Raw genomic sequence first — 15,006 nt, forward strand, 5'->3', positions numbered from 1 at the left:
CATTTCGAGACTCCTCGTCATGTTCGTGATCACATCCGGGACTCCGAACAACCTTCGGTACATCAAAACATATAAACTCATAATATAACTGTCATCGTAACGTTAAGCGTGCGGACCCTATGGGTTCGAGAACTATGTAGACATGACCGAGACACCTCTCCGGTCAATAACCAATAGCGGAACCTGGATGCTCATATTGGTTCCTACATATTCTACGAAGATCTTTATCGGTCAGACCGCATAACAACATACGTTGTTCCCTTTGTCATCGGTATGTTACTTGCCCGAGATTCGATCGTCGGTATCTTGATACCTAGTTCAATCTCATTACCGGCAAGTCTCTTTACTCATTCCGTAATGCATCATCCCGCAACTAACCCATTAGTCACAATGCTTGCAAGGCTTATAGTGATGTGTATTACTGAGTGGGCCCAGAGATACCTCTCCGACAATCGGAGTGACAAATCCTAATCTCAAAATACGCCAACCCAACAAGTACATTTGGAGACACCTGTAGAGCACCTTTATAATCACCCAGTTACGTTGTGACGTTTGGTAGCACACAAAGTGTTCCTCCGGTAAACGGGAGTTGCATAATCTCATAGTCATAGGAACATGTATAAGTCATGAAGAAAGCAATAGCAACATACTAAACGATCGAGTGCTAAGCTAATGGAATCAAGTCAATCACATCATTCTCCTAATGATGTGATCCCGTTAATCAAATGACAACTCATGTCTATGGCCAGGAAACACAACCATCTTTGATCAACGAGCTAGTCAAGTAGAGGCATACTAGTGACACTCTGTTTGTCTATGTATTCACACATGTATTATGTTTCCGGTTAATACAATTCTAGCATGAATAATAAACTTTTATCATGATATAAGGAAATAAATAATAACTTTATTATTGCCTATAGGGCATATTTCCTTCAGTATGTACGTACACGTTCGCGACCAGAATGACAACGCTACGTACGCTTCGACCAGGTGGGTCCCGACTGTCAGGCACTTCCTTGCCTGCGAAGATGTAGTTGGTGGGTCCCAACAGTCAGGGGGGCGAATCGTTTTTTTTGCCCGGACGCACTTCCTTGCATGCGAAGATGTAGCTGGTGGGTCCCCGCAGTCAGGGGGAAACGTTTTTTTTCACGAAATACGGTGGCCCGTCCGGTGGGTCCCCGCTGTCAGGTGGAGGAATAATTATTTTCCGCGTAATAAGGAGGCAATTCCTTGCTGCGGCCGTGGACCCAGCTGTCAGCCTCTCCACGTACAGTCCACGTCCGATGGAAGCTGTTCCTTGACCACGTTGACCACGCCGCGCCGAGAGCACCAGGGCGGTGGACGACGGCGAGGCCTAGGAAGGGGACGACGCAGAGCCGGGGAAGACGCGGCAGTGGAAGCCCGCGCGGAGAGGAGTACGAGGGTTCACTGGTTTGGCTGCGGTGTGAGGCTGCCGTCGCCGCAGAATAACAGGGGGTGTGGGTGAGTAGAGGGATGCTCTGGCCAGCGGTGGGAGTAGTAGGGGCGGTGAGGCCTCCGCGGCATCACAGCCGGCCACGGGAGGCAGGAGCACGCGGCACGACCGGCACTGCTTTGGGCGGCTGGAGCAAGAAGACCAGAGGTTGAAGAAGCACTACGGCCGTTGGATGGACATCGTACGGTCACTGGAGCTAGAATCGTTCATATTGACTAAGTTGACAAAGCACTCCGTCCCCGTCAACTTAGTAGGCCCACAGGTCAGCTTCCGAAACGGTGCGCCCCAGATGTCAGGGGGAGGAATCATTTGTTGGGCGGGTGAAACTTGAATATCCGAGATTGAAGAAGAAGCACGGCATCCATTGGATGGACATCCAACGGCCACTGCTGCTAGAACCGTGTGTTGACTATAAGTTGACAAAGCCTTGCATACGCGTCAACTCTCTTTTTTTTTTGAGGGGACGGGTCAACTTAGTAAGGCCACAAGTGTGTGGCAGAGAACTTATAGTCCATTTGTGATTTGTAAGAATGTGCAGCCAATTTTTGAATTCTAATGGAATTTACTACAGTACATTTACAGTTTGTTAAAAGTACAGCCCATTTCAACCAACTGTTCAAAACAGAATTCAATAAAATTTCCCACATTTTGATGGGATCCGAAATATTTTTATCCCAAAATTTCTAGTCAGATTAAATACAATTTCAATATAAATTTATATTACGTAAAAATCCAACAAAACATTGCGCACGCAACAATTAATGAAATTAAAATTTTCAATATCCAAAAAATATATTTTATAAAGTAATTACGTGTTTGGTGCATTTTTATAGTTACTGCCCAGTTTTTATAATTACATCCCATTTATTATTTCTTAAAGCCCATTTTCTTGTTAAGCCTAATGCGTCCCTCCTAGGAAAGATTTGCAGCCCAGCAGGGCGGAGAATAACAACTTGGCCTTGCCTGGGTATTCCTAAAAAAAAGTATAGCTGGGCTAGCCATTTTCAGCTTGAAAAAAATTAATATCTAGGCTGGATATCTGGCCTGGGCTAGACGGGCCACAGCCCGCCCAGTTAATAGCTGCAGCGATGTTTTCGTTGTTGTTTAGAGGAGAAAAATTAATATCTGGGCTAAACATCGCTCAAGAAAAACTCTGCAGTGCTCACACCTCAAAAACACGAATACTGCTCGAGCTGCTTGGTCCCAGCTGTCGGCCGCTTCTTGTGCAATTCTCTCGTTTATTGACTACATAGGTTCACAATGGTGTGGGACCGTGATGTCAGGAAACCAGGAGGAACCAAAAAAATTTATAGTTTTATATACTAATAAGGAGGCACTTGTTGTCATCCTCTCCAAGTAAAGTCATCTCCTCATCCTCATGTCCGTTGACCATGTTGACAACGCGAGACGGCGGCGCCACGGCGAGCGCAACAACTCGAAGGACGATGGAGAGGGCCTCGCGGGCCCTACGGATGGTCTGATACAGCGCCCGCTGCTCATTCGGGAAGCCAGGATCATAGGGCCACATGTCCGCGACGGCATTGTCGTTCGCTTGTTCACTGGTGCTCATTGAGGAGACGGAGGTTGCAACACAGGTCCTCCTGTGCTGGTAGCTCTTCCGCCATTAGGGCGTCGAAGTGCGGCCGCACCTGCTCTATGGTGAACACGGCATGAACCGGCTTGGACAGTGGTGCCGGCTCCTGGTCGGAAGCTACGTCCATCGTCTGATTGTCGTCGCTCAGCTCGGCGAGGTAGCTGGCGAGCCAGCATGTCCGACTGCTGGACCGACCCGCTGCCAAGCAGGAGTCTGACTGCCCTGGCCCACCCAGTCCGCCTCCCTCACCCGCGCGCGCTTTCCGCCCGAAACGTCAGCGCCGCCCGCCCCGCTTCCCGGTGCATGCGATTGCTCCGCCTTCAAATGACACAAGTGCCATCCATCCGTCCTTCTGCCGCCCACATTAATGATATGCGGTTGCCGAGGCGGCTACTCCGGCGCCACACGTCCATCCCTCCGCCGCCCACCATTGCTATACAAACTGCTGCGCCGGCCATAGCCGCAGTCATCCGCATCCGTTCCTATTCTCATGTCCACACCACTACTGCCCACCATGGCTTCCTCGCGCTCCAGCGCTCTTCGGGACGGGCGGACGACGTACCACAAGGAGATGGCAGCCATTGCTGCCGACTGGCTGGCCGGTAGGCAGCCGGAGGACGACGTCATCCCAATGGAGAACATGGCAGTCGACGATCCGGCGCCAACCCCCTCCTCCGCGCCATCCTCGCCGGTGCATTGCACCATGACTATCGGCGAGGCCCGTGCCCAATATATGGACACGGTGAGGCAGAAGCGTGAGGAGCAGTTCCGGGAGGCGCAGGCCGACGCCCCCTACAACCACCATCTCCTCCAGGAGCACCTACAGGCGGAGGATCAGATCGCCGTGGAGCGGGCGGAGCAGGATGCGCTGCTCGACTCGTACCGCTCTGCCCACGAGGGTCGCCTCGAGCGCTGGCGGTACCGCATGCGGGTGGCGGAGGCTGCGGCCGCCTACAAAGAGGGCGATGAAGCGGCCGAGGCGCTGTTTGGCGAGACCGAGGACGAGGCAGAGGACAATGCCGGCTCCGACGAATCCCCGCTTTGCTGGTGTCGACGAGGCCCTGCTCCGCCAAGGCCCCGCGGCGCCAACAACGATGCAGAGGACACCGCCGGCTCCGCCGAGGCCCCACCCTGCCGGCAACAAGGGGGAGGATTTCCCCCCGTTCCGCCGAGGTGCTGCCCGCCGGCAACGAGATAGAGGACATCGCCGGCTCCGCCGAGGCCCCGCCCTGCTGCCAACGAGGCCGCGCCACACAAAAAACGAGGAAGAGTAGAACACGGTAGGTCGCCGCCGCTTGGGTCCAAGTAAGGCCACCGCTGCTACCCTCCGGTTGCTGGCACTGAGCTGTACATCATGGAGCAATTCTATGATTACAGGCTGATTGAAGAGCGCTCCGTGGTTGAGCAAGCTCATGAGATACAGTCATTTTCTAGAGAACTTGAGCACTTCAGTTGTATGCTACCGGACAATGTGCGAAGTAAAAAGGAACAGAAGGAGTACAAAGAGTTTGAGCAGCTTTTTAGCGTTCCTGTACATTGCAATCACAACGATTCACATGTCATAGAGAACATTCAAAACAATTGATGATTATGCATCTCAGCGATTCACATGTCAGAGCCAATATTTACTTCACAACTAAAGAATAAAGAAAAAATGGATCGACGCTGCTGACAGCAAAGGGCGTCCCATTCGAAAATATCAAACGCGTGTCTTCTTGCTAAAATCAATGAGCAAAATTTGACAAGGTTTTCCCATTCCAAAATATCAAATGCCTACGATTGTGGAATGGGCAGGGTTTGCCATCAGTTCGGACATTGACATGGCAACTCGTGCTAAATAAACCAGCTGTTCTTTATGTGCAGTTCCACCAAAATCAACCAAATTTGCGCGTAGCTTGTATGATTTCGCCCACGCCTTGAACTTATCGGCACCTCCTTTCTTGTGGTGGAAATGAATGACTCGATGTATTCATGAACATTTTGTGCAATTCCCATTGAAATCAAGCTCACCCCTGTTTGCACAAATACAAAAAAGTGATTAGTATAAAGCAAACTGTACTATGAATTGATAGTTTAAACAGGCACCTACATGGTCCATGTAGAGCACACTTTTACAAAAATGGAACTCACCGGAAAGAATCCTAGAACAACATTGTACTCGCGCATCACAGCAAGAAAATGGAGATTTGTCAGTCCTTCTGAGCTGAAGTTAGTTTGGTCTTGTGGGGGGTAATGTAACCATCCTTCAACTGCTCCTTCTGATGAGAAGATAGACAGGGCTTCTTCATCCTGGCATAATCGGAACTAGTCACTTCACGTACTCCATATTATTCTTCAGAGGAGGATGATCCTGTTGTGCAAAGACAAGAGGATAACTGAATGCTAGCATCCCTGTTTGCTCGAAAAAAAGGAAAGGAAATATTTAAAATAACACAGATGAAGCACTTCTCAAGGACAATACCACTTTTTGATGACAACATCTAAACAGTAGCACAACACCAATAGAGATGACAAAGCTCAATCATATGGATGAAATCAGTGGGCGAGTACCAACCTTTCTCAGGAGGCTTATTGTGTAGAGCATACAGATGAAGCACTTCTCCGGAACCATCTGTTGCTATCTACTATGGTGGCCATGCTTACTATATACTCCTCGATTAGATTAATGTTTCCAACATCTTCTTGTGCAGTTCCACTAAAATATATGGTATCTTCAAAGAAGATCCCTGTTTGCACAAGTAGAGATAATTACGTATTACATTAAGAGTGGCATCAAATCAGTGGCAAAACAATTGCTCATTCCAGCCATAGCAATAAATTAAGATGCAAAACTATATCATTACTTGTGTCATCACAGTTCCAGTGCTTCATTACAACACCAGGAGTTGATTTTTGTTTTTCTTCCGCTTGTTCTCCCCCTTCATCACTTGGTTCAATAACAGACAAGCTTCGCCTTCAATGTAAGATTTGGCATGTCAATTAGGTTGCACAAGTATAGCACAAAACAATGACATTAATTTTCTGATGAAAGTGGCAAAATACAGGCCAACAGTTGTGAAATACCCTTATCTTACCTCATGGGATATTACGGTGCACATACAGATTAGAAGTCTTGTCTCCATTTGTGCAGTTCACTAAAATCAAGCAACATTACCGTACAAGTAGCACAACATATGAAAGCACACTGCAGAATCATGTGAAAGAAGGCTAGTACTGACCTCTCATGACGCGGAATTCAAACAACTCACAAGAAGAAGATCTGAACCAAATTTGCCAACACGGATAGGAAGTAAGATCTCCTCTTGTGCAGTTCCACTAAGATCAAGTAATCAAGCAACGTTGTCGGTGTGGCATTTTGGTTGAACTGCACAAAACACTCCTAAAACAAAAGTGTTTCGTGAAGTGCAACAAAAGGTCACAATGGCAACGAGGTGAAGTAGATAACCCTGTTTACACAGAGGTGCAAAGGAAACAACTAGTGGTCAATAACGGTGGATGACACAGAAGCCAACAAAAAGAAGCATCTAACTTATCTAAATGGGAAAGAAAGCAAGACAGTAGCATTTCTCAAACGGTGGCATTGATTAATATTAACAGAGAGATTATATTAACAATAAAATTCGTTAAACATGTAATTTGCTTTTAACTGTGGCATTGCATCAATTTTCCAGCAGCATTATTAGAGGGTGTTTGTTTACAGGGACATTTTGGTGGAGGGACTAAGAAAACTCGGTGTCAGTCCCATCTATACCAAACAAGAGGGACTTTTAGGGACTAAAAATGGGCATTTGGGACTAAAGAAAGAAGACCCTGAGGGAGTCTTTTTGGGACTTTTTCCAACAGTTGCCCCTGCCACACATCGCACCTTGTCTCTATTACTTCACTACTAGGGCTAACATGGTATTTTAGCATGTCATTTAATAACCTCTAGTCCATGTTTAGTCCCTGGAACCAAGCAGGTAGGGACTAGGGAGTTTTTAACCAAACAGGGCCTTAGATTAACAACAGCTAAAGAGTTGCACGGGACAGTGGACGCACCAGCACCATGTGCATCTACCGATGTACTGGGGTGATGCACAGTCTGTTGCAACAAAGAACAAGCAACCAAGGAGCATATTTGTGTTGGTCCCAGTTTTGTTATCTTTAGACACCTTTCCCTATGTGAGCGCAGCAAATCTAGTCCTGCTCAAACTCTACAGCCTTGTCCCCCAAAACAAAAGATCAGTTCGTTATAGATGTGCGTATTGCGTTTGTCATTGTTTTCCCTTTTCGACCAACGTAGGTGCTGGATAGCCAGTATGTACTAGTACTTTCCCCACTTCCTTTCCACTGTGAACCACGTCCTAGATTTATGCTATACAACTTTCCCCACCACTTTCCCCCATTCCTGTCCTCTTTGAACCACGTCTTAGATTCATGCGATACAACTTTCCCCACTACTTTCCCCTTCCTTTCCTTTTTAAACCACGTCCTAGATTCATGCTCTACAACTTTTCCCACTACTTTCCCCCATTCCTTTCCTCTTTGAACCACGTCCTAGATTCATGGTATACAACTTTCCCCACTACTTTCCTGTTTGATCCAACACCTAGATTCGAGTGCAGAAGCGGAAAAAGCCCATATGCAGCTAGAGGAATGCATGTGGAATAAGTAAATTATACCTTAAGGTTCTTGGGGTGTGGTTCGGTGGGCAACCGGAGGCCGTTCGACCCACACTATGTACGGCGGCGAAGAAGAAGGGGTCGGAGGCCCTCCCGCGCCGCCGCTGGGCGAAAGTGAATAGTTGCGCCGGTAGTGGATTCCCTCCCTCGCCGACGGCGACAGCATTAAGCCTCCTTCCCTTCCCGGCGGACGGCTCTTTGACCAGCAGTGAGGGGAGAGAGAGAGGCCAGCGAAGTCTTGTTTAGATCTGGAGAGGGTGAGAGAGTGTGAAGAGAGCAACTACAAGCAGACCAGCAGTGAGGGGAGAGAGAGAGGCCAATGAAGTCTTGTTTAGATCTGGAGAGGGTGAGAGAGAGTGAAGAGAGCAACTACAAGCGCTGAGGCTCCAGCATGTATAAATATACTGGAGAGAGTGTGAAGAGTGCAAACCCTAGAAAACAAGCGCCGAAGCTGCAGCTTATACGTGATGAGGTGATTATACGATCACTACGAGATCGTATAGCTCCGTATCCATCCATTTTGACCAGTCAAAGAATCCTCCTGGCACGAATTATGCTCAAGTGCAGTTATCGAACCCGAGACCTCAATTTTGATGAGCAAACAGGCTAACCAGCTACACAACCCTCCCGTTATGTTCAATGAGAGGAAAATAAACTTTTATACATTCCCGCATTCGTGTGACAAGCATGCCATGTTTTTTTGTGTGTGGGAGTCATTGGGATTTAAATCATAATCGTGTCATGTGGCTTTGGTGGTAAGACTACCCACAGTGGTGCAGAAATAATGCAGCCTTAGTCACCTTACCTCTCTCCACGTAGTACATTGGGTCCCACCAGTCAGAGGGTGAAACAAACAAATTAATAAGAAAAATTAAAAGCGCCAGCGGTGTATCTTACCTCACACATCTCGCTACTGCTCGGGAACACTGTCCAATTGATCCCTCTGTTCGCTCACGTACTATTTTAAGTGAATCCTTATTATAACATGCACACAATTTTGGGCACTTGTATTCGACCTAAGTCAGTGTGCCACCGTATCTCGTACGACTCCCTCCGTCTAGGTGTGATAAGTCACGTTAGAAGGTGCAGCGGGACCAAGGTGCAAGCAGATTGGAGGAGAAGGAGAAACTTGACCGGTCATTCCTCCAATCAAAGCCCTGATTTCTGTCTCTAAATGCAACAATTAATCCAAACAACTAAGAGATGTCTCTTCCCTTCTTATAAGCACTCCATTTGTATCTCACTTCCTGTGGCTTCGCACTCGCACGATTTTCCTATTCTATGAACCTGTGTGTGCGTGTGCATGTGCGTGTGTGTGTTTAACAGCATGTGTGTGTTAGAGAGAGCGATAGATCGACCTACTCCTACAGAGAGATGGTGTGTAGTGTACGATTTTAGCCGCAAGATTTGGTGCATCCTCTCGTTTCCGGGCGTCCGGTAGGGACAGGCGAACAACTGCCACGCCCGCTCCTGACCAGCCCGGCCCACCCAAAGCCCCTCCATCGCCCGTGCGCGCTTCCCGCCCGAAACGGTCAGTGCCGCTCCAAAGAATCGGTGCCGCATTCATGCCCGGGCAGAGCGGACGCGACCTCTCACTGGCGCCTGCATTGAAGGGAGAAGCAGATTCAAGAGTGATGGTTGCTTCGTCCGTCCAACTTACTACTGGGTCTATGTGATTTGACGGCTCATTGGTCATTATTACTGAGGTGGTAGGACTGCTGGATGTCCCAAGCTTTCGGAGAAAGGAGGTACTACAAGATTAAAATTTTCTCCATTCTTACGGCGGAGGAGTGCAAGAGCAGTGAAAACATGCAGGCTCAGTGATTACATGGCCCACCTCACACTATCACCATATTTTCTGGACACCGTGCGACACTTAACTCTTTACATAGTACTACTTGTATAGTACGTACTGTAATTTATCAGCGAGATAGTACAATGCTATGAAGCTTCCAGCTTCTGTTACATGTATCTTGCGTCCAAGGTTGCCCGTTGCAACATTTCATCAAATACAAAGGAGACTAACATGCATGCTATTGCATCTCAATGATTCACAGATCATAGCAAATATGTACTCCCTCCGTTCCAAAATAAGTGTCTCAACTTTATGCTACATACGGAGCAAAATGAGTGAATCTACACTCTAAAATACGTCTATATACATCAGTGTTTGGAGTATGTACTAGTAGTTCATATTGAAATCTACTAAAGGACATATATTCCAAACAATATGATAATCTCTCTAACCAAGGTAGTACGGACGAGGAGTAAACGAAGGGAGTACTAGTAAAATTTTCTCCTCGTCCTGTGAGCCACCGCGCGCGTGGGCGAGGGAGCGGGCGTAAGGCGTAGTAAGCAAGCTTCACCTCATCCTGCGAGCCACCGCGCCTGTGGGCGGGGGAGACGGCGTACTAAGCAAGCTTCTCCTTGTTCTGTGAGTTGACGGGACACATCAAAAGTACTCAAGTGTATAGAGCCTTGCCTCTAAGGTAGGCCCCACATGGTTTGCCTATTTTTTAACATAACGTGTCAAGTCGCAATTTGTTTGTTCACCCGTGGTAGACGATCCTCCCTCCATCTAGTGGACAACCAGTACACGTGTCAAGTTACCACGTGGGCTGCCTTTTCGTACAGAAATGAGCTCCACCGTGTACCCGCGCGGGTGTGGTTGGGAAAGAGACAGGAGTACGTGCGCCGTGCGTGCACCTCTTCTCTTCGTGCACGTCCCCCACCTACGTGGGTGTGTGTGAGAGATACAAACCTAGACAAATGGCTTGTGCGTTCGTGAGTGTTTTTTGTTTTGGGGGGGGGAGGTTGATTTCGTGAATGTATTTGTGGGAATATGTGTCGATGACATCTCAATTTTTTTTGCATGCAATGTGTGTGAAATGGAGGCCTATCCATATCATATATAGAGGGTCGGGCGATCCACGAGAAGAGAGGGAGGGGTCATAGATATAGATAGAGTCGAAGAGAGGATCAGGTGGGTGGGTGCGAGATCGATGAAGAGAGCCATCGAAATTGTGTGTGTGCAAGTCAAAGATATAGGGCGACTGACCTAGCTACCGGAACATCAGAGGGCACAGGTCAAGTTTGTATGTGGCAGAGAGACATGACTAGAGCGCTCGATGTATCGGTGTGTGTGTGCGAGGGGGTGGGGGGAGGGGTAGGCAGAGGCCTAACTATAGAGGTAGAACGACTCGTATATGTGTTGAGAAGGAGAGACCCAGCTATGTCTTGAGGGAGATCGGTCGACATCCATACATAACTGAAGGACGAGAAATAGGATGGGACAGAGAGAGAGGAGAGAGAGAGGGAGGGAGAGGGGTAGAGTGCTGGATGGGTGATGGAGTTGCTTCTCGAAGATGGTGGGAGAGGCCTACTAGACAAACTGAGGGTGGAACTGCAATATTATCAATAAGAGTGGGGATGTGTTTCTGTGTGTGCCTGTGCATGATAGATCTGTCGGGACACATCCATGGATGATGAAGGGGAACCATGTGTTTGGTAAGCAAACCTAACTAGATTGGTAGATCAATTGTTGTTTGTCGGAGGAAGGGAGAGACATAATTAATGAGGTAGATCGATCGACGCGTGGGGAAAAACGAGTTATAAGGACCTAGCTAGCTATATGTATAGCGGGAGATCGGTCGGTGTACGTCCATTTGTTAGAGGCAAATAAGGCCCGACGAGACGGATAGACAGAGAGAATGGAGCTAGGAGGTGGTGCGATAGGCCCAGCTACTAGCTAGATAGGGGGAGGAGTGTGCGGTTGTGAGATCGATGAAAAGAGGGGCGAGAGTTTACACGTGAGTGGGACCGTATGAGAGACACGAGGTAAGGACACATAAAAGGAGGAGATTGAAGGTGCGTGTGTATGTTGTAGGCAGACATCGCTGGAGAGGTTTATCGATCGGTGTGTGTCGGAAAGGAGTTGTGGAGACTGTGGGAGAACGACCTAAAGAAGAAGAAAATGAATGTGCGCGATGGATAGAATGCTGAGGGAGGGGGAGGGCGAGGAGGGCGTGTGCATGCACGAGAGAAAGTTAGTGGTAGCTACAAAGGTTAGAGGATTGTGTGGGTGTAAGAGACTAACAAAGATCATAATTTGATATGAAAGTGGATTCATATATTTGAATAGGAGATCATAGTGTTTTAAACATATGCATGCATGAATATAGCGGTGATACGCGTGTTGTGGTTTTGCACATGTTATACCATAATGTGATAATGCATGGCGTTTGCAACTCACAGCTAAATGTCGAACAATCTAAACCATACTATACATCGAACAATCTCACATTTTATTTGAATTTGTGATAATGTGTGGCGTTTGCAGCTTACAACTAAATATCAAACAATCTAAACAATACTATATATCGAACATTCTCACATTTTATTTGAATTTGTGGTAATGTGTGGTGTTTGCAACTCACATCTAAATACTTGTAGGCGTAGGGAGCGGGGCACCATACATAATGTGATAAACACATTATACATATGAGACATGGTTTAGTTTGTGAAGATCTAGCTAGAGCTTGAAATGTACTATGATTTGAAATCAACATAAAGTGGATTCAAAAAATCGAGTTCGAGTTCATATGGTACACATAGTTCATATGTAACTCGAGACTAATCATGTGGTGTGCTGTGAAGATAATACACAAACGATGGTTTAACTTGACAATAATGACGATTGTAGATCTTACTAAAACAGAGAAACGAATTCAAACGCTTTGACTTCACAACAATCATTATTGTAGATCTTATTCAAATAGAGAAACGAATTCAAATTTAGTTCATATTGACGCGGTAGTATATACGTTTGGAATGCACTAAAACATTCATTTGAGTACTAGGTTGCATGCATTATACACGTAGCGGAATATTTAATTGAACATAACATGAATTCAAAGTTTTGAATGACATTTGTAGTGCGAATTGATTTGGTACAGTACACGTTAGGCTTGTCCGGAAATTTCAACCCGCGCCTTGTTAGCCCGAAATATTTAAGATATATCTTTGTCTCGTTGTGCTCTGACAACTCCCTCCATCTCAACCCGCGCCTTGCTATTCCAAAATTACAACGCGCGCGAAAACTCCCACCTCCTGTGAAATCCCGACACGCGAAATGCCCGTGATACCCCTGAACCGAAAGAACCGCCTCAAATCGGTGGGGGTACTTTCATAACTTACCCCACATTTCGGACAAGCGCGTCCCTAAGCCATGGTTCCCCACTCCGATCCCATCCGCCCACCCATTCGTACACCGAGGCCGGGAAAACCCGCGAAGCCCCACACCCTCCTCCGTCCGCCACCCAGCCAGAGCCTCTTCCCCGACGACGTCATCCACAGCAACACCTCGACGTCCCTCATCCACCGTACCGGATGAGGATCCGTCGTTGATCTGCTCGTCCCGCCGGTTCAGCCCCCCATCCTCCACCTCCAAGGAGCTTCCCCGACGTTCCCCTCGTCTTTCGCGCCACCTCCATTCCCACACCGGCATATTCACCTACACCACCGGAAGAGCATCAGCATCACCGTTTCCTCGGATGAAGCTGCGGCCTAATCGGTGCCACCAAAGAGGTTGTACACTAATCGCCGCATTTTCTTCTTGATTCGATCTCACGGTGCTGCCGGCGCTCGGTCCCGAGCCGACACGGCGCAGCTCCATCCACCGCGGCGTCACCGGCCACTTCCTCCACGACACCGCTCCCTCGGCGGTGACGTCCATATCAGTAGGAGCTGCTGCTGCTTTAGCTCTCGCTCGCGCTGCTGCTCTGCTCTTGCTCTCGGTCCCCTGCCTGGTCTGCTCTTGCTCTTGCTCGCGCTGCTTCTCTCGCTCTTGCTCTTGCTCGCGCTGCTTCTCTCGCTCTTGCTCTTGCTTGCGATGCTGCTCCGATTTAGCTACACTTCAGTCGACTGAATCAACTTTTGGGTCAGTCGATTTTCAGGGGGTGGGGGGGCTCGCCGGAGTTAAGGAACAACTAGCCGCAGCGGGGAGGGGGGCTCGCCGGAGAAGTACCCCACTATCTATCTTAGGGTTCAGGGTGGGGGCGGTGGTCGCCGACGGTGGTGGGGCGGTGGCGTGGGGATCACCGGAGAAAAAGCTCGGCACGGGGGGGCCTAGAGGGATGGCCGGGGCGGCGGCGGACCGGCGGTGGGGAGTGTTTTCGGGGCGGGCGGGGCGGCTGTTTGGCCGGTGGTGGCTGGCGGCTCAGGGGGGTGGAGGTTGAAGATGAACTGCAGACCCTTGATTTCGTATCCAACGGCTGCAAAATCGACTGACCAGAGATGAAAAAGTCAGTGGACTGACGTGTAGCCTCACCTCTAGTGCGTTCTGGTTCGACAGTAAAATTTAGTTTCGACAGCAAAATTCAGTTTCGACAGTTAAGTTCAGTTTCGACAGTTAAATTCAGTTTCGACAGTTAAGTTCAGAGATGAGCGGCTGATGTATACATCTAGCACTTTGTGGTTATGTATTTTACGTCACCTATTGGAGATGCTATTAGAATTCCACTCAGGTTAACGTTGTCTCTCTTGTCCTGCTTCAGCCTCGGCGTCGTACAACTCACCAGATCTGCTCCAACGACGAAACCCTCCATCACAGCGGAGCAGTACCTCGGGCTCCATCCCCAGATGCCTAAGATCTTCTTCCCCTCCTCCGATAGCCAAGTCAGCCGGAGCATCCTCACCGGCCAACCCAATCACACTGAGATCGACATGGCTTCGCCAAGAGGTTGTACACTTCTTGTGGTTTGACTTAATCTCACCATACTCCTTTGCATCCTGTGATCTTCCAATTCTTGTGAACCAAGCACCCAGATTGGCAGAAATCCTGTGTTTTTAAATTCCCTGTTTTGCACGTGCATTCCTATCCTATTCCTGTCTATTTCCTATCCCTGCATTGTTAGAATCCTCAAATTCAAACAAGCCCTTACACAATTACTTCTGTTACAGATATGTGTCAAAGAAAACCTTGTGTGGTTTGTCCTGCTCCTGTGGTGCTGTGTTCCACCCCAGCTCAGCTGCTCCAATGACGGAAGGGTTCACCACAGCAGGGATCCGCTCCTCCAGACTGTCTTTCGCCGCCTCAGATCTTCTTCCCCGCCGCCGGCAGCCACGACAACTGCATTACCATCATCAACTGAGCAGATGACCTTGAGGACTACACGGGTCCGCAAGAGAGGTCGCACTCTTCCGTGTCTGCTTACGTTATGCATCGCTTAATATGATGACATGCTGCTTTATCGTCGTGTTCACCTATTAGACTC

The sequence above is a fragment of the Aegilops tauschii genome, chromosome 3 (assembly GCF_002575655.3).
Source record: "Aegilops tauschii subsp. strangulata cultivar AL8/78 chromosome 3, Aet v6.0, whole genome shotgun sequence".
NCBI classification, from domain to species: domain Eukaryota; kingdom Viridiplantae; phylum Streptophyta; class Magnoliopsida; order Poales; family Poaceae; genus Aegilops; species Aegilops tauschii.